The following is a 24,843-nucleotide window of genomic DNA, read 5'->3' on the forward strand; positions in this document are numbered from 1 at the left end:
CACGTACGGCCAATTTCATTTGCCAAATTCAGGCCAAAAAAATGAGGAACTCTGCTTTGAATTTTCATGAGAACCTAGCTAGACTCTACTTAGAAAGAGAGTTGGCCAACTGCTTAGGAGGGTCGTGGGTGGTATCCTTGCAGGAGGGAAACAGTACAAGAGGAAATTAAGAAAATGAAGGAAAAGAAGTAGGACAAATGAGAAAAGTTTGAAGTGTGACATGGATTTGTTCCTCTCTGGAAAGTTAACTTCCAAGAGTTCCTGAGGAGCCACATCCATGCGACTGAACTGTATACCCCTGAAGGTTGGAGGCCTGTGGCACCACAAAAAGGCAGCTGTATGCCAAGAGGACGCAGTGCACTACAATGGTTCGGACTGCCATCTGTGGTCATCATCATTAAGACTCCTATTTACAGCGAGAGAGATCAGATCAGCACCAGCTACTACGAATTTGTCTTTGGTGGGCACCTAACCATTTGGGTGGCATGTCTGTATCTGGACTTGATGAAGAGCCAATCTGTCTACACGTGAGCATCCGAAACTCTTCATTAATTTCCCATTCCCTGCTGACACCTCCGCTGCACACAGTTGATCTGTGTGGTAAGAGAGCTTCCGACCACACACCAGCTGGTCATGCTAGGAAAAGAACTACTGATTCCCCAGTATTAATGGGTGTTGAGCGTACATTCCATGAGTAGCGCAAACACAACATATAGGATGAGTGTGGCAAAATTTTGGACAACTACAAAGGCCCTTTGAACTACGGGGGAACCCCGGATGGAGGTGGACAGTATAAAGCTCAACCATTTGAATCTCTGTGAATTGGGGTGCTGAGTTTACTCGCCAGGCATAATATATGCAAGGGGGCATTCCCCCTTTAGGGGGGCCAAAAAAATGGCTCAAAGAAATCTATAAGATTTGTTTGCGTAATTTTTTTCAGCATTTTTAATGCCTGCTCAGAGCTGGCATGCCATAGTTTTCATTGGGCCCCTATATACTGTTCAGGGTTAGCACCAACATTTTGGTGCTAACCCTATGCATAGATCAATAGCATCAGTAATTCTTACACTGCTGCACTCTACCCTGCAACATGGTGCACCATATTTTAAATACAGTGCTCATATGGTGGCGGTAGGGGGATCAAAGTGCCGCAAAAAAAGTGGTGCTACATGTATGTAGCGTTTTTTTTAATAAATCTGGCCCTAAGTGCCTGCCAAGTATTGTTCCGTTAAACTGTGTAAAAACTATTGGCAAATCAATGATTTTTGACTCCTCCCTTTCATTTGCCCCTCTACCCACCATACACAGAGATTACTAAATATGCAAGTGTTTTCATGTATATGTGTGAAAGTATGCCACAATTATTAGCAAACCCTTTTTTCACATACCTTTGAACTGTGCCCCTCTCTTGACAGATCCACACAAATCTTAAAATACCAAGATTTAGGGAAGTGGCCACAACATCAAAATTGATTGCCACGTGGAGACGGGGTACCTGCAAAGCCTAACAAAACCCAGTTATACCAAGAAGTATTAATAGCCCCAAAACAAAAGTATTATGTTTGCGAATACAGAAGAGTGGCGAGTAATGTCGAAAATAACAGATTTGTATTGGAGGATGAGTGATTCACCCGAAGGCTTCCCGACACCAGACGGAAGGCCTGCAGGATAACGCTGGCGAGGAGTCAATAGTCAGAAATATACCGGCCATGCTCAAGCGAAGACAGCAAGTGCTAGTACTCCTATCAGGGCAGCGTCTCAGAGGAATGGATCCGGGGAGACTGCATCATAATGACGCAGCCGCTTGTTGTGACAGCCCTGCCCATGTTACTTGGGGTGCAGACGAGGAGCAGACATGAAGGAAGGAATAAAGAAAGACGCTGGTGCAGCAAAGGGAGATCAGGGAATCCAGGACCCTGTCGAAGCGCATCGGTAACGAGGACTGCAGGAAAACCAATGGCCCTTACGTAGCTCGAGGGGGAGTGGCCATGCCTCGGCCATTAGAACATAAATGGCAAGTATTGGCAATGCCAGAAGGTCTAGTTTAAAGGAATGTTGTATGGTTCTGTGCGGCATTGCTAGTAAATAGCATGGGAATGGACATGTGTTTGTGTGAAACCAAAGAACTGTATGTTGGTGCAGATTAGAAGGGCAGCTGACAGTTGCACTGTCGAGCCAGACCTAAATATCCATGTTGGTCAATGATTGACTGCCCTTCTCTCATCTGTTCTCAATTGGGAGGGAAATCGCCATAAATTACCTAGTTCGCTAAGACATTTAATTCACATCACAATGTCATGTGTGTGCCCTGAAAGTTCTAACACAGATAAATGAATAAACTTATCACATCTGTGCTGAGAGCAAGCTCTTTGTATGTGGAAGCACACATGCTCTGGCTCCCAACGTGCGAACTGAGTCAAAGCCCCTCCACGTGCTCACATAAATGGCACAGCTGCGCGGTCAAGGCAGACCAGCCGATGAATCAGGACAATTACCCCAAAAGGCAGGTGGCATACTGGGGGCGACAGAATAGGTAAAGCCGAGACACGCAGGCCCAGTATCCTAAAATGATGCCACTGGGTAGGAGACCCCACACCCTGGGACCAAAATGGTGAACAAATCAAACAGGAAGTAAACAGAAGGAGCTGTGTGGGCACAAAGCAACCAATAAGCAAATAACAACTTCTGATGCCTCCAAATGAGCTCTTTAATATTGAGGGAGGGTAATTTAGGGGAAGAGACATCGTAAGAGGGGGCAGATCCTGTAAACAAAAGTAATTGAAACACGCAGACTACACACACATTTGGGAGCTACATGGAGTGCAGAATTATTAGGCAAATGAGTATTTTGACCACATCATCCTCTTTATGCATGTTGTCTTACTCCAAGCTGTATAGGCTCGAAAGCCTACTACCAATGAAGCATATTAGGTGATGTGCATCTCTGTAATGAGAAGGGGTGTGGTCTAATGACATCAACACCCTATATCAGGTGTGCATAATTATTAGGCAACTTCCTTTCCTTTGGCAAAATGGGTCAAAAGAATGACTTGACAGGCTCAGAAAAGTCAAAAATAGTGAGATATCTTGCAGAGGGATGCAGCACTCTTAAAATTGCAAAGCTTCTGAAGCGTGATCATCGAACAATCAAGCGTTTCATTCAAAATAGTCAACAGGGTCGCAAGAAGCGTGTGGAAAAACCAAGGCGCAAAATAACTGCCCATGAACTGAGAAAAGTCAAGCGTGCAGCTGCCACAATGCCACTTGCCACCAGTTTGGCCATATTTCAGAGCTGCAACATCACTGGAGTGCCCAAAAGCACAAGGTGTGCAATACTCAGAGACATGGCCAAGGTAAGAAAGGCTGAAAGACGACCACCACTGAACAAGACACACAAGCTGAAACGTCAAGACTGGGCCAAGAAATATCTCAAGACTGATTTTTCTAAGGTTTTATGGACTGATGAAATGAGAGTGAGTCTTGATGGGCCAGATGGATGGGCCCGTGGCTGGATTGGTAAAGGGCAGAGAGCTCCAGTCCGACTCAGACGCCAGCAAGGTGGAGGTGGAGTACTGGTTTGGGCTGGTATCATCAAAGATGAGCTTGTGGGGCCTTTTCGGGTTGAGGATGGAGTCAAGCTCAACTCCCAGTCCTACTGCCAGTTCCTGGAAGACACCTTCTTCAAGCAGTGGTACAGGAAGAAGTCTGCATCCTTCAAGAAAAACATGATTTTCATGCAGGACAATGCTCCATCACACGCGTCCAAGTACTCCACAGCGTGGCTGGCAAGAAAGGGTATAAAAGAAGGAAATCTAATGACATGGCCTCCTTGTTCACCTGATCTGAACCCCATTGAGAACCTGTGGTCCATCATCAAATGTGAGATTTACAAGGAGGGAAAACAGTACACCTCTCTGAACAGTGTCTGGGAGGCTGTGGTTGCTGCTGCACGCAATGTTGATGGTGAACAGATCAAAACACTGACAGAATCCATGGATGGCAGGCTTTTGAGTGTCCTTGCAAAGAAAGGTGGCTATATTGGTCACTGATTTGTTTTTGTTTTGTTTTTGAATGTCAGAAATGTATATTTGTGAATGTTGAGATGTTATATTGGTTTCACTGGTAATAATAAATAATTGAAATGGGTATATATTTGTTTTTTGTTAAGTTGCCTAATAATTATGCACAGTAATAGTCACCTGCACACACAGATATCCCCCTAACATAGCTAAAACTAAAAACAAACTAAAAACTACTTCCAAAAATATTCAGCTTTGATATTAATTAGTTTTTTGGGTTCATTGAGAACATGGTTGTTGTTCAATAATAAAATTAATCCTCAAAAATACAACTTGCCTAATAATTCTGCACTCCCTGTATATTCAAGGCAATAACAGGAGACATTCAGAGTGACAAAGAGTGGGGGAAAGGATTGCACTACACCCCTAACACACATGGTTGAGGACCCTGGCTTGTGTCACTTAGGTTTTGCTGAATTTCCATAGCTTCAAAGATAAGGAAGCAGTTCCACTTTCTAACTGGAAAACAGAAATGAGCATGTCTGTTATAGGTAGCCCTACAAATTTAGAATCGCATTTGAATATAATAACAAACCACATCGAGATTCAAAACAGCTCTGTGTCTAGGAATTCAACTTAGCAATGAGAACAGCAAGTTGCACAAAGCAGAGATGAAGTGCAAGAGGAGTTCAGTAAAAAGAAGCATGTCACAGAATGAACAGACTACTCCTAAGGCCTAGAGTCGACCAGATGAAATGAAACATGCAAGAGAGAACAAAGGGAGCTTGCCGAACCCCACTTCAAACACAAAATAGCCCTATTGTTTTTTAGAGTATATGTGCAGATAAAACACCATGGTGCATTCATCTTTTTGAATAAATCATTAGTATTTACACCTAGGAATAGCAAAAGAGACATGGATGGGAAGTTCATGATGGTCACGGGTCCTCCTCAAAACAGATGAATCACTATAGCCACTGCCTATGCCTCTAAGGTGGGCCAAGTTGGATTTCCAGTGTAATTCTTTAATACTTTGGCAGCCTTCGCCAAAGTGGATTTTACAGCAACAGAGATTTTAACTTAGTGTGGGATGCAGGGAGGGCACAACACCACATAACATATTCTAATACATTCACCAGGAGCTGAAATTAACATAGGAAGGGAGGAGTCTTTTTCCTCCTTGGGGGAACTTCACACAGATTTGAATGCCTACACATTGTGCTTGCACATACTTCACACTTACTCTAGAATTAATTGCATTGAGGCCAGAAAAAGCCTTTCTTTTACACAAAGACTCAGATGGGAGAACAATGTGTAATGAACAACCCAAAGGAGGTGGGGACATTATATAACTGATGTTTCTAATTAATTAATGCAGGATAAATGCATACCTGCCATAGCCAGCCTTACGAAACTGCTGAAGAGAGAAAAATATCTTTTTGAAGAAGAACTTTGCCAAGAGACACAAGTTGATAAGGCAGACCCGACCCGCCACCCTTTTTGGAGAGGTGATAACCATAAGGAGCAAACTCAACACAACAGCAACAAAGCTCATCTGACATCTTTCCAGTTGGGAAAGACAAACTATGAGCAGGGAAATAAGGGCCTCACCTGGTGAGAAATTGAGGCAAAGTCTGGCAAAGGGACAAAAGGAGCCAAGGTATTTTCTGAAGAATAGAATAATTTGGAAGTCTTTAGGCCCTTCTGTGCAGAAATATACGAGACTAGGCACTTCTCAAAGGAAAGTCTATACTAGGGGTTGGATATATATTTTGCTCTGCTGGCAGAGTTGTCAGTTTGGTTACTCTGCGTTATTCTTGTAACGGGGAGTTCCCGTCAAATTCCGTCAACTGCCATGTGGCAGAGTTTTTTCTCATGTGAGGTTCGCAAATGTAAGTCAGCGAGTGAAAGTGAGATTTGGCATCGCACAGTGTGATATTTGGTCTCTAGGAGAGCAACTGCTGAGATTTCTCCAACACAGGCAGTCATGGGAGGTCGCAACCGTTCGCTGTCAGAAAGGTGCTCCTCGAGTAGAAAATCTACGAGCGCAGCATCAAAATTAACTCGAGAATCTGTGCCCTTGGTGCTGTTCGCCCTTATTTAAAGGGCGGAACAAGCTCCTGGCACCAAGGGCCTGATTATGAGTTTGGCGGTCCAGGGACCACCATGGTGGCGGCAACGTGTTGGTGGTCCGACCACTGTATTACGATGTTGGTGGTTTGCTGAACTAGAGATCCCCAGAGTGGTATGCCAACACCACCAGCCAACCGCCAACCGCCTTTACGGGGGCTGGGGAAAAGCAGCTGTCACAGGGTAGTATAGACAAGTGTACTGCCATGCACATTACGATGTTCTGTTCCGCCAAGCCAACTGTGGCGGCACAGACCGCCTGCTTCGAGATGGTGGAATCAAAGGAAATGGGGTGCTAGCTCCCCCACGTCTGTGTCTTCCCTTCAGTCTCCAACATGGGCCCCTTCGTCCCGGGCCCCACTTCATGGCAGCAACTTCACCCCTGAAAAAAAAAAAAAAAATAAAGGTAAGTGCAATTTGCATTTTACTACCATTGACTGGACTGGGCATATATGGCTCAGTCTCCAGCAATGCAATGGTACATGCACAAAGTATTTTTACACGTGTCATGCCGATGTGTACCTTTTGGTCCTAATGTACACACCTGCATCGACACAGCTGTAAAAATATACCTTGTATTGCTGACCTATCCCCCACTGGTCCACCTCTATCAATGTCACCACCGCTGGGCCAGCAGTAACATTGTAATACTGCAGGCAGGAGACCATCGGCACAGTAGTCTTTTTGCGACCACTACCTTGGCGGTCTGACCACTAGACTTGTAATCGGTCCCTAAATCACAGCACGAGTAGTGCAAAGTGCTTATTCCCACCTGTTTGCAGAATTCCACTGAATCCTGTGGAGTTTTTTTGTAACTCTGGAGAATTACATGGAGGTAAACTCCATGAGTTCCGCACAGGTCTACTCTCTACATAAGATCTACAACTCTTAATAAAATTTACCTGACCTAGAAAGACAAACTAGAAACACAAATAACACAGTCAGATGTCTTGCCAGCAGTTACATAACTGAAGACGCAGACGGCTCTAGGCCAGATGGCTTTACTGAAAACTTCTGTAGGTAATTTTCCACCACATTTCACCTCACCTAGTGACCATATTCTATACATTTGCAGATGAGAATACTATCACTTCTACAATAAGTGAAGCTAATATCTCACTGATTCAAAAAACAATTGTTAGAAATGTGGTCTTTGGTTGGCAGTCAGGTTAACCCCTGTCCAAGCAAGAACCCTCACTCTAGTAAGGGTAAGTCACACACAATCCTGTGCTCACCCTCTGGTAGTGTGGCACTGAGCAGTCAGGCTTAATTAAGAAGGCAATGTATAAAGGCCCATATTTATACTTTTTGACGCTAAACTGCGCTAACGCAGTTTAGCGTCAAAAAGTTTTGCGCCGTCTAACGCCATTCTGAAGCGCCATGCGGGCGCCGTATTTATGGAATGGCGTTAGACGGCGCAATCAGACCGGCGCTGCCTGGTTTGCGTGGGAAAAAACCACGTAGACCAGACAGCGCCGGCGTAGGGGGAAAATGGCGCATGGGCGTCTTAAAATGGGGCAAGTCAGGTTACGTCGAAAAAATCGTCTTAACCCGACTTGCGCCATTTATTTTCGACGCCCATCCCCCATCAACATGACTCCTATCATTGTAAAGATAGGAGTCATGCCCCCTTGCCCAATGGCCATGCCCAGGGGACTTCTGTCCCCTGGGCATGGTCATTGGGCATAGTGGCATGTAGGGGGGCACAAATCAGGCCCCCCTATGCCACCAAAAAAATATATTAAAATAAAAAAATTATACTTACCTGAACTTACCTGAATGTCCCTGGGGTGGGTCCCTCCATCCTTGGGGGTCCTCCTGGGGTGGGCAAGGGTGGCAGGGGGGGTCCCTGGGGGCATGGGAGGGCACCTGTGGGCTCATTTTGAGCCCACAGGCCCCTTAACGCCTGCTCTGAGCAGGCGTTAAAAAGTGGCGCAAATGCGCAGTTTTTTGCCACGCCAACTCCCGGGCGTCTCTTTTGTATAAATACCACGTAAAGTCCTGGGAGTCATTTTTTAGACGGGAACGCCTCCCTTGCATATCATTAACGCAAGGAAGGGGTTCACGCTAAAAAATGACGCACATTCCGGGAACTTTGGCGCTATTCGCCTCTAACGCCATAGTATAAATATGGCGTTAGTTGGCGTTAGTTTTGCGTCGAAATTGCGTCAAAAAAAACGACGCAATTTCGGCGCAAACGGAGTATAAATATGGCCCAAAGTATTTATGCAATAAATCATGCAATACCACAGTATAACACTACAAAAATACACCACACAGTGTTTAAACATATATAGAATATTTATCTGGTTAAATGCATGTCAAAACGATCAAGATTTGATAAGTACACATTGAGATATCACTTCAGAGAATGATAAAAAGAGTCTTTAGTCTGTAAAAAGCAACAAGTGTCTCTTGCAAGCACAAAGTACCTGGTTTGCGTTCACATTCTCTGCAAGGGACCGCAGAGGAGGAGATGCGTGTGAAACGGGGAGGTGTGCGTCGGTTTCTCCGGGCACACACAGACGATGCGTTGATAATTTTCCACACAGGGAAGGCTTTGAGTCGATTTCCGGTGTGCTGTCTTTGGGTCCTCTTCGTGTTGCGGGGTATTTGGACGCCCCAGGGATGATGCAGAGAAATCCTGGGTGTGCAGGACGAAGTCACAGGAGCTGCATCAATCCAGTGGGCGATGCAGGGAAATTTCTGTTGCATGGCAGGCGCTGCGTTAATTCTTCGCGCAGGAAGTCAGGCTGTTCGTTCCGGCTCGGCTATGCGCCGATCCAGTGGGTCGTGCGTCGAAGTTCCGGTCCCAATGCTGGCGCTACGCAGATCTCCACTCGGGGAGCCGGGCTGCGTCGTTCCAGATCGGCGTTCGTGATTTTCTCATCGCAATGCAGGCTCTGCGTAGTTTCTGGCAGGCTATGTGTCGAATTTTCACTGCACAAGGAGTTCTTTGCAGGAGGAAGTCTTTTTGGCCCTGGGACTTCAAGGAACAGGAGGCAAGCTCTATCCAAGCCTTTGGAGGGCACTTCTCAGCAGAGCCAGAGGGCAGAAAGTCAGCAGAGCAGCAGTCGTTTGCAGAAAAGCAGTCAGGAGAGTCCTTTGGGCAGCCAGGCAATTCCTCTTGGCAGGTTGCAGGATCTGGTTCCGAGTTTCTTCACCAGTGGTATCTTGTCTGAAAGTGTCTGAGTTGGTAGGGTCAGAGGCCTTGTTTAATTAACCAAATGTACCTTTGAAGTGGGGGAGACTTCAAAGAGTGGCTTAGAAGTGCACGAGGTCCCCTTTCAGTTCCATCCTGTCTGCTGGGGTCCCAGTAGGGAGTTTGGCAGTCCATTGTGTGAGGGCAGGCCACTGTCCTTTCAAATGTAAGTGTCTGGCCCTCCACCCTCACAGCCGAGGAAGACCCATTCAGTGTGCAGATGTGTGCAGGTGTGGCTGAGCATCCTGTGTTTGGGGTTGTCTGGGTAAAATGCACAAGGGAGCTGTCAACTAACCTAGCCAGATGTGGATTGTAAGGCATAGAAGGATTTAAGTGCAGAGAAATGCTCACTTTCTAAAAGTGGCATTTCTAAAATAGTAATATTAAATCCAACTTCACCAGTCCACAGGATTTTGTATTACCATTCTGGCCTTACTAAATATGACCTTGTTACTCCTTTCAGATCACAATCTACCACTCAAACAGTATATGAGGTTAGCCTTAATGTTAGCCTATGAAAGGAGCAGGCCTCACAGCAGTGTAAAACGAATTTAGGAGTTCTACACTACCAGGACATCTAAACTACACAGGTATATGTCCTGCCTTTTATCTACATAGCACCCTGCCCTATGGGTTATCTAGGGCCTACCTTAGGGGTGACTTATATGTAGGAAAAGGGGAGTTTAAGGCTTGGCAAGTACTTTTATATGCCAAGTCGAATTGGCAGTGCAACTGCACACACAGGTCTTGAAATGGCAGGCCTGAGGCATGGTTACGGGGCTAATGATGTGGGTGGCACAATCAATGCTGCAGGTCCACTAGTAGCATTTAATCTACAGGCCCTGGGCACATGTAGTGCACTTTACTGGGGACTTACAAATAGATTAAATAAGTCAATTGGGTATGAACCAATGTCAGCATATTTTTAAGGGAGAGAGCATATACACTTTAGCACTGGTTAGTAGTGGTAAAGTGTGCAGCGTCCTAAAACCAGCAACAACAGTGTCTAAAAAGTGGAGGGAGGCAGGCAAAAAGTTAGGGGTGACCACCCTAAGGCTGTCAGGTCGAACAACAGTCCCAAGCTAATAGCCTTGTTAAATATTGATACCACCTTTATCTTGAAGATCCTTGTAACAGGAATAGAATAACTGCTGCCCAATGGCAAACAACTAGTTCAATCAGGCTTTATAAAAGGTTAGCAAATATGCAAAAACATTCTCTGCACAGTTCACTTGTCCAGGACAGCTAAAAGGAAAGTTATTCCAACCATACTGATCAGACTAGATACTGTAAAGGCTTTCGAATAGATGGCCTAGTGGTTCCTTACACTAGTTCTGAGAATCATTTGGTTTGGCCCCACACTTATAGCCTGGATTCTGGTGAGTAATCAGGCAGCTGCTCAAGGGTGGGGATAAATGTATGATTATCTCAGCCTTTTAAACTAAACAGGGAAACCCACCTTAGATGCCCGGTCTCCCTTTTGCCTTGAGTATCAAACTGTTTGCGTAGCAGGCCAAGGGATAGGGGCCAATGGAAGGGCAGTGCACAAGATCTCACTGTTTGGAGACAATATTTTGTTGACTCTAACATTATCACTTACATCCCTTCACCACCTACAAAACATTGGAACACTTATGTGCAAGTGACAGGTTTCAAAATTAACCAGAAAAATTATGAGCTACTAAATTAAACCCTCCTACTACATGAAGTAACTTCACAAGAATCTTGATTTCTTTTTAAAATGGCTTCCCATACTATCAAGTAGCTGGAGATAGCAAAGACTCCATAACAGTCTGATCTTTATTGGGCAAATTACCCTGCAATTTTAGCTCCTCTAAGGAAGGTTTTCGCTGGTGGACCCCTTTTTACCTCTCATAAATAGGAAAAATAAAATCAGCTAAAATGAACGTTTTGCCCGAGAGTACTGTATATTTTTCAAGCACTTCCTACATTGGCCCATACAGAGATTTTTAAAACCTTCAAAAAAGTGACCTTGATTTTAGGGGTGTGCGGGGAGCTCCGCTCGGCTGGTGAAGCTAATGGAGTTTTTGGCATTCTGCGCTTCGCTTGGAGCATGGAGTTAGTCCAAAAACTCTGCTAGCCGCACCAGCAGAGCCGAGCTCACCTGGTGAGCACTGTAGCCCATTCATGGGCTACACACCGCAAGTGCAAACAGTCTGCACTTGCGCTGTGTAGCCCATAGCTGGGCTGCAGTGCGCACCGGAGTACGGGAGCAGGGGGCAGAGGGATGCCGAAAGCCAGGTTGCTGCGGAGGCCGATGAAGGAGAAGAGGACCTTCTGGAAGACCCAGGTAAGTACTTGTCTCTTCTTTTCTTTTTCCTTGTTTTGTGCACACTGGTGCACAAACATGGACTGAAACAGCAGCTTTCACTGCCCATGGCCCAAGCCTAAATTCAGGCAGTGAAAGCTGCCGTTTCAGGCCTCTTGGACACCGGCATGTCCTGTGTGCAGTGCACATGGAGCATGCCGGTGCACAAGAGGCCTGGCAGCTTTTGCTGCCTACTGCCCTGGCTTGAAAGAAAGGTGCTGTTTCAGGCCTCTTGTGCACCAACCTTCCCTGTGTGCAGTGCACTGGGCATGGCCGGTGCACAAGAGGCCTGAAATGGTAGCTTTCACTGCCTACGGCAATCTCCTGGATGTGCCTGGTCTCAGAATCGCTAAGCAGGGTCGTGCCTGACTAACCAGGCCCGGCCCTGCTTAGCGTACCAAGATCGGGCACATTCAGGACTCCGCAGGTAACGGAACTCCGCCTCCGTGGAATTCCACTGAGTTTTTAATCAACTCCGCGAACTCCGCCCAGGTCTTCTTCCTTTTTGGGAGTGAATATTGGCCTTCAATGCATTATGAAAATACAAGTAGGAAGGTGGCATAGCCCTGTCAGGCTTCACTACTTACACAACTATGCACAATTACATGTTAAAGAAGAATGATCTCTTAGGGAAACTGAGCAAATCTGGCCTCACGTGGATCGGGCTGTGTTAGGTAAAAACAACGTGGGAGCTGAGTTGAGAGCCAAATTATGACCGGTCTCTGAATGCTTACCTTAGCACTCCATCAACCACTAGGCTCACAATCTGGGGTGAATTAACCAAAAAAACACAACTGAATATCTTTCCATCACCACCTTCTTCCTTTCAATGGTGCATTTTCGTCAGTGATTCAATCAGGTCCGTTTGATAAACGGAGAGGAGGGCAATGTTTAGCTATTTCAGATATATTCTCTAGGGATGACATACGATAATTCGAGGAGTGCAAACAATCTTTCCAACTAACCAAATCAGAGAGATCACAGTATTATCTAATTAGGCCATGGGCAATAAACCCCACCATAAAACAGAGGATCACTGACATAATATAGATGCATACAATATTAAAAACACAAAAATATCGGAAATTAAATATCGATAACAAAAATATCGACTCGCTAGACATAACTAGTAAAACCACAAATATCGAGAGCACAAATATCGTTGTTAAAAATATCGATTTGAACCTATATGAAAACCAGAAATAATGGAAACAAAAATATTGTTACCATTAAACATATAATAGATCACAAATACCGATTCACACAATACATACCACTATGTTATTTCCAACATAATTAAATAATCATTAATAAACATAAAAATCAATTTTTACATAAAACAATTATTGGAAATAAACCTAAAATATTGTACATGTATGTTTAAATTAAATATATTACATTAACAAAATCTTTACCATTCACCCCAATAAATTACATACTAAAAATCATAACAATACAATTATGACATTGGTGGGTTGGCTGAAGCCAACCCGCCAATGTACCACTCAGACCGCCATGGCGGTAGCAGCCGCCGGGCTGGAGATGAGAATCTCCAGCCCGGCGGCCACCATTGTTCCGCCGGAGGTATTATGTCCCTTCCTACCACAGTGGTTTTCATAGCGTTCGTAACACCATGAAAACCATGGCAGTAGGCCCTATTAGTGATAGGAAATTCCTTCCCTATCACTGATAGGAACCCCCACCCCACCTACTACTCCCCAGACGCCCCCCACAACCCCCTACATCCACGCCCCACTAAAACACACAGACACACGAGCACACAGACACACACTCATCCACACATACATACGCACATGCATACATTCATTCACACATACATCCGCACACACATCATAACATACACGCCGATACGCATACACATTACTATACATACAGGCACTCACACACATTCATCCACGCACTCACACACATTCAGCCACGCAAGCAAACAACACCACACAAACACTTGCATTGACGCACACACTCACACATACATGCACCCCCCCCCCACACACACAACCCCCCCACCCCTCTCCCCTGTCAGAGACCCGACTTACCTGTATCCAGGGGGTCTTCCGGCAGGGGATGGGACGGGCCACTGCTACTGCCAGCAGCGCCTGCTAGCAGAACACCGCCAGGCCATATTATTTGTTATAATACGGCTGGCAGCGGTCTACTGGGGTGGCGCTGCTGGTGGTAGCAGTGCCACCTTACCACCATCCGTCAGCATGGCCACAGCCGGATTTCTGCCCTTCTTGTGGCGGAAATCCGGCTGTAGTCATATTATGGCGGACGGATGGTAGCAGTGGCGACGGTCTTTTGGTGTTTGGTGGGCGTCGCTGTGGCAGTAGGAGCTTTTTACCACCAATGTCCAAATGAGGGCCTATGTATCATATATTAAAAATAAAACTTAAAATAGTGTTTACTATAGAAAGGCATAAGTGTTAAAAAAATTCAAACTACATTTAAACCAACCAATACACATTTTTTATAAACAACTTTAAGCAATAACATCAGACAATTAAATCAACAATATAAAAGGCACACTAATTTAAACAACTAAATACACCAAAAATGACAAATGCTGCAAGACGAGGAAACTCTGCTGGATTCTCTGACCAGATCATTGAAGAGAAAGTAAATATACCTCAACAACTACCTGACCAAGTAAGTAAAACCTAAATTTAAACTTAAACATACTTGGTAAAAAACTTAAAAACTGTAAATAACAAACAAGTAATAATAAACTCTCAAACTTCAATCTCTTTTCATAGACTTCCTAAAAGACAAAGGATCAACTTGAAAAAGTGATAAGCTGCCAGAAGAAAGTGACTACCACAAACCAGCAAAAAGATGTAAGAAACTAAGTATACATACATTTTTAAGAAACTGTAAACTCACCCACATAGCAAGTAAAAATAAATCTACTGACCTCAGCCGCTACACTACCACCTAAATAAAATTCAAAATGCAACCAACTTCTTTTTTTCATCTAGCAGAAAAGAAAGCACCTGCTCCACATTAGATCACCCCCAACGGAAAAACTGCAAAAATGTGTGAAACATATGAATAGAACATACATGTAAGTATATAAAATAGAAGTAGCTGCATAATTTTACAATCAAATAACAAGTGTAAAATCTTTAAAATGCTGTATATATTTATACTATTACACTACTTTCAGATACAATACCAGAGGCAGCTAAGTATATAACCTCACAGAAAGGAAAGCAGTTACTAAATCACACGGGCTACACCTACAGTATCAACAGGAAATAGAAGTTGGAAATAAACCAAATATTATTCTAATGCATGCTATGGGAGGGGAACTAAAAAGATGATGATGTAGTTCATGTAAGAGACTACAACCACCCCCATATGTGACAGAAATAGAAGTAAGGGAGATTTTGCAGGATATAAGAGAGGTAGGGACCAGTTCCCAGGAACTTACAACCACCACCCTTACAGATAAACTGCCTAAAGTTCCCGAACACATCCAAGGCCAACTACAACTTATACGTTTAATTGCACAAACTAAAAGTGCAACCAGCGATACTCCTCCTGCCCTAGAAGACATTAAGACATACAAAAACCTGAACTTTTAAGTATGACATATAATGAAGAACATTTCATTTTACATGACAGCCTAAATAATGAGAAATGAATCTTAATTTTGTACAGCAAAAAACTTACTAAAACGTAGCCAATGTCAAATGTGAATGATGGATGGGACCTTCAAAATACGTCCCAAACATTCACTCAGATATACACCATACATGGTGAATATCAAAATACAACTGTCCCTTTATGTATGCCCTACTACCAACTAAACATAGCAGCACTTACTACAACCTCTTAAACCACTTTAAACAGGAAACACATAAATATGACCCACAAAACATAATCATAGGCTTTGAGCAAGCCATGATTTAAACCATTAGAAAAACCTGCCTCCACACAGCCTTACAAGGCTGTTACTATCATTTTAATCAAAGCATATGGACACATATAACTATCTGCTCTAAGTGTAGAATATTCTACAAATAGCCAATTGGCATTTGCATTTTTTTTTTACAAATGACAGTGCTAGCCTATGTAGCTGTCACATAGGTAGCCAACCACTACAATTTACTAATAGAAAGTCCTTTCTACCAACACAATGAATACAAACTAAGACCCCTAATGGGTTGTTCCGAAGACACCTGAGTTGACAGACTGCATCGCTCTGGACACAGATGCCAACTAAAATTCCAAATACCATGGTGGAATGTCTGTGACAGCACCTTGGCACAGGAAGCCAAAACAAACAGCACAGTGGAAGGATGGCACAATACCTTCCAGTCCACACTGGGCAGAACTCATCCTACATTGTATAAATTTGCAGAAGCATTACAAAAAGAGCAAAGCCACCAACCATTATGAATGGAGTAAGGTGTAAGCCAAGGTCACCCACAGTTAGCAACCAAACCAAAAGAATGTACAACATGCTACATTTAAAGTCAAACTTTTCATAAATAGCAAAGGGGTACATAAATTAGAAATAATGGCCAAATGTGTATTTAAAAATTAATAGTAACCTACCAAAGTCCTAAACAAATCACAAAATCTAAACCAAAAATTATAAATCATTTTTATAAATAATAAGAATAATATTTTATTACATCAGTCAAAAAAGTAATTATAATTCCAATAATAATGAACACTGTGATGATAAAATATTATATAAATAATGTAATAAAAAAAGTAATTGTCACCAACCAAGGAATTAAAAACAAACTCAATCATCACATAAATTAGTGACAAGACATAACCCACACAATTCCAAATAACAATCACATAATATTGACACAAACAATTAAATAGCACATTTCCCATTCAAAAGAAATGTACTAAATAAAACTTAGGGCCTCATTACGAGGCTGGCGGGCCGACTGCTGGCCCGCAGCCCCATGGGGAGGAGACAGTTGCAGGGCTGGCGGTCTCCCCCCCAGCCATATTACGATGTTTCCACTGGGCTGACCGCGGATACCTCCATAATAGGAGGTTTCCACCGGTCAATCCAGTGGAAACAGTCCTCATGGAGCCGAGGACAATGGGACACACATAGCATGGGACAGCAGACAGTGCACATTCTGAGGGTGCAGGGCATGTGGGCCCCTGCATTGCCCGCACATGACATGGTCAGCTCACAATACCAACATGGCCTCCCTAACAGGGGTGATGAGGGACATTCACACAGTCCCGAGCAGGGCTTATCTAAACCAATCTTCCTCTTCCTTTGGCTCTCCAACAGCAGGCACTTCTAGATTGGTACCAGCCACTGGAAGGGTGTCCGTGCCAGTGGAAAAACCAGCCCTAGACACCACTGCCTCTGTAGTAGCAGGTCCCCCCTCCAAGCAAGCAGGGACGTCCAGCAAAAAATCCAGGAGGTGCCAGTGGCAAGACACCCATCATTGCCAACAAGTCACCTCTTCCTAAAGGACCTACTCTCTGTTGATTGATCCTAAAATCTGTTGACTGATCCTGAACCACCTACCAGTTCCAATCGGAGGAGTACTCTGGACTTTAGACTCCCAATGGTGTGGCATCTACTCCAATTATTTCATTCACCATGACTGACAGCTTTTTGTTTAATTTTTTCCTTCTTTTCTGTCCAAATTGTATTTACTGCATCAGCATTGTAATAAATTCACCCATCACAAACTCATTGTCTGCTTGCTTAATCTTTAGTAATTTGAGTGTTGAGGTGTTCTTGTTTGTGTATTTTTGGTGAGTTACTGTTTTAATGTTTGAAATTTAAATTGTACAAATTGCTGTAGGGACCCCAGCTTCCAGTAATGATTCAGTGGGGGTCCTCAGGAGTCAAAAGGTTGGGAACCACTGATCTAGTCCATATATGCATTTAGCATCATTGTCAATGTGTGTCTTAGACTTATGACACATCACTTACCCCAACAGCTCTGTTGTCACCTTTGTCCTGTACAGGCATATTGCGTAATTGGCAGTCCCACAGTGCAGGCAGCGTGTAGATTCCTGGGAGGCCATGATAAGTGACTCAGTATCTTGGTCACATAGCAGAAACTGCACAATGCATGCTTTTATTTGTTGGCTGACATCTCAGTAGGTTATGCACATATGTCCAAATGAGTGTTCTATTGAGCAGGAACACACCACAGAACCCTACCCCCTTGCAGTGGTATGAGTCTGCATTTGTTATTCCACATGTCCACAAATGGACAAGGGAGATACTTCATGTGCCCACCATGCCAACCCCTTGATTGTCACTCATGTGCAGTGTTGAGGTTTGTACTCTGGCAGTTGCCTGTAGGGACTGTATGCAGTGAGTCATTCTCACAGTGTGTGAATGTGTTGGTCCATTCATGCCTAAGCAGCCACACCACATATGTGTTGTGTTTTATTGTGGCTCATATCACAGTACAGGTTGCTAGAGCATGGGCTACCTGATGTCAGTAAGCTTGCTTAGTCATTGTAAGCCATGATCAGGGTAGTGGGTTAGTCTGCAGATTCAAATACACATGTCTGTAGTCAGGTCCCGATACTTATTGGCTTGTGTGTTTCACACTTGTGCAGTATTAACAAATAGAAAAGTCCTAGCTTGATGTTACTGACATGTATGTGACTCAACCATTTGTGATAAAACTTGAGATTGTAATCTCTTGATTTGTTTTTTGCATCCATGCAGGTCAACGCCTATCAGAAAAAGGAACTATGGCAAGCCATTGCCCAGAAGGTGGGGACCCTGGGGGTCCACAGCCGGCGAAGCTCCCACTGTTGGAAGAGGTGGGAGGACCTGAGACGCTGGGCCTAGAAGATCGCAGAGGACCAGCTGTGGGTGTCCTCCCAACGTGGGTGGGGTTCCCATTGGAGCATGACCCCACTAATGACCTGCACTCTGGTGGTGGCCTACCAAGACCTTGATTGGGATTTGAGGACAGCACAGCAGTTACAAGGGGGTGAGTACAGTGCATATTCCTGCCTGTCACATTGCCAAGTGAATGTGTTAGGTTCAGACAGTTCCACCTGAAGATTAGGGATGAGCCATATGTAACACAGTAGATAAGTGATTGTTTGTGTAGATGTGCCATGTGTTGTATACTGATGTGCCTTGCCTATTGGCCCGCGACCTAGGACACAACTGTATACAATCCACAAAACACTTGATCTCCAGGGACAACATATGGCTGAGTACAGGGGTCAATCAAGAAGTGTTTGTTGTTGTAGTGAGTGTAAATTCTATGCCACAGACCACTACTCTTCAGTGTTGCAGGCCAAAGGTAAGGAAGTGATGGATCACTGTCCTCAGCCATGACTGGTTGTCTTCAACATATGACGGTTGCTGGTGCTTCAGTCTGTAATGTGAAGATGGCCATTATGGATGTGAAAGAGCATAATTTGGTCTTTGGGTCAGCTATAGATCAATACATTCCTATGGTAGGTGGGGAATGCCATTGACATGACTTATGTGCCATCAGTGTTGCCAACATTCCTTGTGCCTACATGTCAGCATGTGTCCCTTTCTCTTCAGCAAAACATTTGTAAGCTGCTGTTTCATTCATGGTCTACCTGTGTTGATGGGATGATGTCTGTATTCCCTCACATTTATGTGCATGGCAACCTGTGTGTGGAATAAAACACTTACAATGGGGGTACATTTCATGTTGTGCCACATAAAGGAGTGTGTCACCATTGTTTATTGGCTGACACTTACCCTCATGCGTCATAGCACATCATTTGGCATGTACAACTGCAGTACCAATGACGGACATGACAGGTAGGCCTACAGTTTTTTTCTGCAATGTGCATTTCTATGCCATTGATGTAAAATCATGTGACAAAGTTCTAAGCACATGTGAAATGAGTAAGGTTTGTAACCTGACTGTTGGCATGCATCATGGAGTGACTTGCAGTTACGTTGAAATCATATGTGTTTGGGTACAAGCACTCATCCACAGACATCTGGGTTTGTATGACCATAATGGAGACAATGATGTAGCTTCCAAATGTTGAGGGCCTTTAAAAAGCACTTGCACATCTCTGGGCCTCTTCAACATCAAAAGGACTAATAGCGTCTACTGATGCACTCAGAGTATGTAATTGTAAGGGGTGCCAGATATTAGTGGTGATTTCCCTGGGGCTTGCTGATTCATTGTGTTGGGGAGTTTAGAGACATCTCTCCCTGACATATTTCACATACTGTCTACAGTTTCCATTTCTATGCCAAATGTGTGGCCTATCTGAGCAACATTAGTACTACCTCCATGACGCCACTGGGACAAATATCACTTGGTGAAGTGTGCATTGTGGAACTGCTTCCAGTGTGACATGAGTATTTCCTTGTCACCTTCTCCAGGCTATTGTACGTTTGTCAATAACATGCAGGATTCTGGAGCATCATTTCTTAATGCTGGGTCATTTTGTATGTGACAAATAGATGTGTGCATGACTTTGTGTGGGATCTGTGGGAATGCAGTTGGCATTGGCCTACTATTGTATGACAACAGGTAACTGAGGAATATTCCATGGGGCAAAGCATTGAGGGTGATGAGGTCTCCTACTAGTTCAATGGTTACTGTGATTGCACAAATTCAGCCACAATTGTAGTTGTCTGAGCTCCTGATTTTCCTGTGGGCAACTGTTGACAGTTCAGATGCCATCACATGGTATGGCACATGTATGGCCCACTTAGGTGGAGTTTGTTGCTGGGGCCTACTTGACATCGTGGTAATGTTTGCTAATCAGAGCTGTTGTTCAAGTGTGATCGTGGACATGTGATGACCCATATTTCTCTTTGTATTTGTAGCATCAGTCCAGGGAAGTGAAGAAGACAGGGCACAGCCAAGTGGGAACGCATCTGGCCACAGGACCTCAGGTCAATATGCCACTGACACAGAGGGACCAAGTGGCCCGGAAGGTGAGGGGAGTGACATGGGGGAGACCGGAACAACATAATCTTCATTATTGGATTGTTCCTCAAGTGGACACTCCCTAGTGGTGGTGGACCCATCGGGTTGTACCCCTGTACCATCTTTGTCCAACCCCCGATTCTATCACCACCCTCTATATTCCTCTCCACCCAGTTGGCCATGCCCGTTCACCCAAGAGGGTGGGTGTCTCCTTTGCCAAAAGCACCTCCGCCCCAGCCCCTGTTGCCCCTACTGACCTCAGTGAGGAGGCTATTGACCTCCTGGGGAGTACCCCTGTGGTCAGACAGCCATTGTGAATGCAATCCAGGGATTGGCAACCCAACTGACGAAGACCAATGTTGTCTTAGAAGGCATTCATGGTACACTGTCTGGTCTACAGAGATCTTTTCAGGCTCTGGTCGCCACACTAACGGCAGTCAGTCATCCCCCATCTTCTGTCCCCCTCCACCTCCCTCTTCCCAGTCCAAATCCCCCATTCCCCTACCTACCCCAAGCACACAGACTGATCCGCACACACACACACCTGAACACATAGGAGCAGCACACATAGACACAAGCACCACAAAACACACCAGCACGCAAGCAAACAACAGACACCCACACACACAACATCAGTCACCACTTCCCCAGTCACCCCCATTGTAACACACACAGCATCAAGCATACCCACAGGCACCACCCCAACAGACACACAGACATCCACCACTACCACCATACCTGCAGACACCACCCCAACAGACACACACACATTCACCACTCCCACATCACCCAGCACCTCCACCTTCCAGCCCCCAGGACACACAAATGCCCACACTCACCCAAGCAACAGACACCACTGAAATACAAACATACTTCCCACACATAAACACCCAAGACATCCACACCACCACAGCAGGCAATCACTCCCTCAACCTTCAAATCCCCACCCCTGTATGCTGACCATCCCTGTGTTCCTAAGAACGTTCTTTCTGTTTGACCTTGATCTTTCCCCTGCTCGCTCCTCCCCTGTCCCAAACCCAAGAGGCCCTGACCCACCTCCCAACCCATCCCTTCCACCTCCGAGCCCTCCCCTGTCACACCTGCTCCCCTGTAAGCACCCAGACCCCTCTCCCAAACAAAAAGCCAACCCCTCCTAAGAAGCAGTCCACCTCTCCGACACCCAAACCCAAACCCACCCATACAAATTTGAATCCTCCCCCCCCTCCCAAAAGAGAATCCCTGAGGTGCTGCCTGTCCACTTGATGCCCATCCTGTGAAGGTTCCTTGGCAGTTAGGAGTCAAGTGAAAGCACAGTGATGTGCCCGTGCATTTCAAAATGGACTGGCCAATGGCCTTGGACTTTTCAAGTTTGGATATTAATATTGTTATTAGTTTTGGGTACACATTTGTTCTGCCATTCCTTTTCTACCTTTGGGTTGTTTCTGAGTAACTTGTGTTGTCTGCCTACAGTTGTGTGTGTTTCAGCCTGCTTGCTCATCAATTTGCTGTTGTTCACAGAATCTGACTTTGTGGGTTGTGCTGGTGTCCCCCAAGACAAGTACATACATTGACTGTATGGATATGTAGGTATAAATGCAACGGTTGTGTCATAGCATTTTGTACTGTTTGGTATGGTAAGTATTTAGGGGGTGATTCTCACCCTGGCGGGCGGCGGAGGCCGCCCGCCAGAGTTCCCCCCTCCAAAATACCGCTCCGTGGTCGAAAGACCGCTGAGGGTATTTTGGGTTTTGCACTGGGCTGGCGGGCGACCGCCAAAAGGCCGCCCGCCAGCCCAGTGCAAAACAGCCTTCCCACGAGGATGCCGGCTCAGAATTGAGCCGGCGGAGTGGGAAGGTGCGACGGGTGCAGTGGCACCTGTCGCGTATTTCAGTGTCTGCAAAGCAGACACTGAAATACAAAGTGGGGCCCTCTTACGGGGGCCCCTGCAGTGCCCATGCCATTGGCATGGGCACTGCAGGGGCCCCCAGGGGCCCCACGACACCCCATACCGCCATCCTGTTCCTGGCGGCTCTGCCGCCAGGAACAGGATGGCGGTATGGGGTACCAGAATCCCCATGGCGGCGCAGCTCGCTGCGCTGTGCTGCCATGGAGGATTCTACAGGGCAGCGGAAAACCGGCGGGAGACCGTCGGTTTTCCCTTTCTGGCCGCGGCTGAACCGCCGCGGTCAGAATACCCTGTGGAGCACCGCCAGCCTGTTGGCGGTGCTCCCTCCAACCCTGGCCCCTGCAGTCCATGACCGCCGGGGTCAGAATGACCCCCTTAATCTTGTGTTGCCCAACATGACCATGTATGATGTCCATTTAGCTGTGTATACCTTGCAGCTACTTCATGTAGATGTATGCCCCATGCAGTTGCAGATGTATGTGCTTTGTTGACTTGCACTTTCACATTGTGCAGGTATGCATGTCATTTGGGTCTAGTATTGTTTGTCCCTGAGATACATGTAGAACCCATTCCTGTGCAAATGTTGTTTAACGGGCATGTGCAAAGTGATTTGTGTCCCAGTGCAGCCTCCTTACCTGAGTGATTCTGATGCCGCATCCCAATTGTGCAGGTATTGTTTGAATAGTGAGCTTTGTATATTTGTCTCTCTGTCTATTGTCCATCCATTGTCTTTCTATTGTGTTACAATGTGGATGATGTGTGTGTCCTTTGCAGGGCTGTTTAATGGGAGTGGTGTTTGTGTTTCATGCCACACATCCATACATATGTGTGTTGAATTTGACGACAATCTGTGGCATGTGTGCAATGTGAGTGTATGAGTTGTATTTGTAGATGTGATGTTGCTGTGTTGTTGGGGTTGTGTGACACAATTTTATGTACACTGCACTGTCCCTGTGCCTGAGATGAGCAGACGTGTGTTTTTGTGTAGTGTTGCAAGGCAGTGTGGGGGCATATTGTAACTGTGAATGTGTCCTTATTTGTGTCTGATTCCGACCCAGGACACAATGACAAGTGTATTTGGTGCCCATAGCGTGACCCCATATGATGCTGATGACGGCGCAATGATCTTTTGTTGATGGCCCAATTACAACCCAGGTGGGCGGACCCACTAGGGGGCCGCCGTCCCTGCTGGGACATGGTTCCTGACGTGGTGACAGCAGTCTGAGTTGTACTCAGCCAGAGCGGTGCTGAAATCAGTGCTCCCTGACTGATTACAACTCCCCTCACTGCCAGTTTCACCGACATGGAAAGCTGGAGATGAGGGTTTGCTGGGTGCCACAAGGGGCCCCTGCACTGCCCATGCCCAAGGCATGGACAGTGCAAGGGCTCCCTTGCCCAGGACCTTCAGAATGTGCACTATCTTCTTTGCAGACAGTGCTCATTCCGAGGGTGCTGGTCGGCCCCCTATGTGCTATGAGATAGCACTTGGCTCCTTTAAGGGAGATGAGTGCTATCTCGTAGCACTGTTTGGAACGCTCTATTACAATGTTCCTGCCAGTCAGACCAGCGGGAGCATTGTAATAGGGTTGGGGGTGCCACTGCCATAGGGGTGTTGTCCTCCCCCTGACTTTTCTCTAGATCCCTATATTGTAAGGCATGAGCAAGGCAGGGGTGCCCCTGCCCAGCACCATCGGAATGCACACTGTCTGCTTTGCTTTGCAGACAGTGCGCATTCCGAGGGTGCTAGTCGCCCCCCTTTGTGTTACGAGATAGCACTCGGCTCCTTTAAAGGAGCCGGGTGCTATCTTGTAGCGCTGTTCTGGCCAGTCTGACTGACAGGAACGCCCTAATACAATGTTCCCGCCGGTCAGACCGACAGGAACATTGTAATAGGCCGGGGGTGCCACTGCCATGGTGGTGGCGTCTTCCCTGCGTGTTTGGCGGTCTCTCATTGAGACCGCCAAACTCGTAATGAGACCATAAATTTCCATGTTTGATCTGCCAAAATTCACCTGGAGAATATTGTGGAGGGTGCAATAATTACCACTAAGCCGATGACTTCTAATTTCTACCCAAACATGTATTTGCATAGGATTTGGAAAAAAGCTGATCAAGACTAATGAGTGGCCAAGTGTTCCTTAATTTCTGCGTCTAGCTTTTCTACATAAGTCTTTAAAGTATTCATAAGACTCCAAGATTATGTAGATATATTTTTGACTCTTACGATTAACAGGGTTGCAATGGTAAACGTTAACACACAATTAACTGTCTCAATTGAAACAGGTTCACAGATGCACTGAAAGGGTCTGTGTTGTGAGTGAACAACAACAAAT

General features: G+C 45.4%; 1 protein-coding gene across 1 annotated transcript in view; it reads left to right on the plus strand.

Annotated features, from left to right (window-relative positions):
• The window catches only part of LOC138245979 (proton channel OTOP2-like), a 154,079-nt gene that overhangs the window by 99,088 nt on the left and 30,148 nt on the right, over positions 1 to 24,843 (plus strand). The gene's annotated exons all lie outside the window — the stretch shown is intronic.

The sequence above is a fragment of the Pleurodeles waltl genome, chromosome 7 (assembly GCF_031143425.1).
Source record: "Pleurodeles waltl isolate 20211129_DDA chromosome 7, aPleWal1.hap1.20221129, whole genome shotgun sequence".
NCBI lineage: Eukaryota > Metazoa > Chordata > Amphibia > Caudata > Salamandridae > Pleurodeles > Pleurodeles waltl.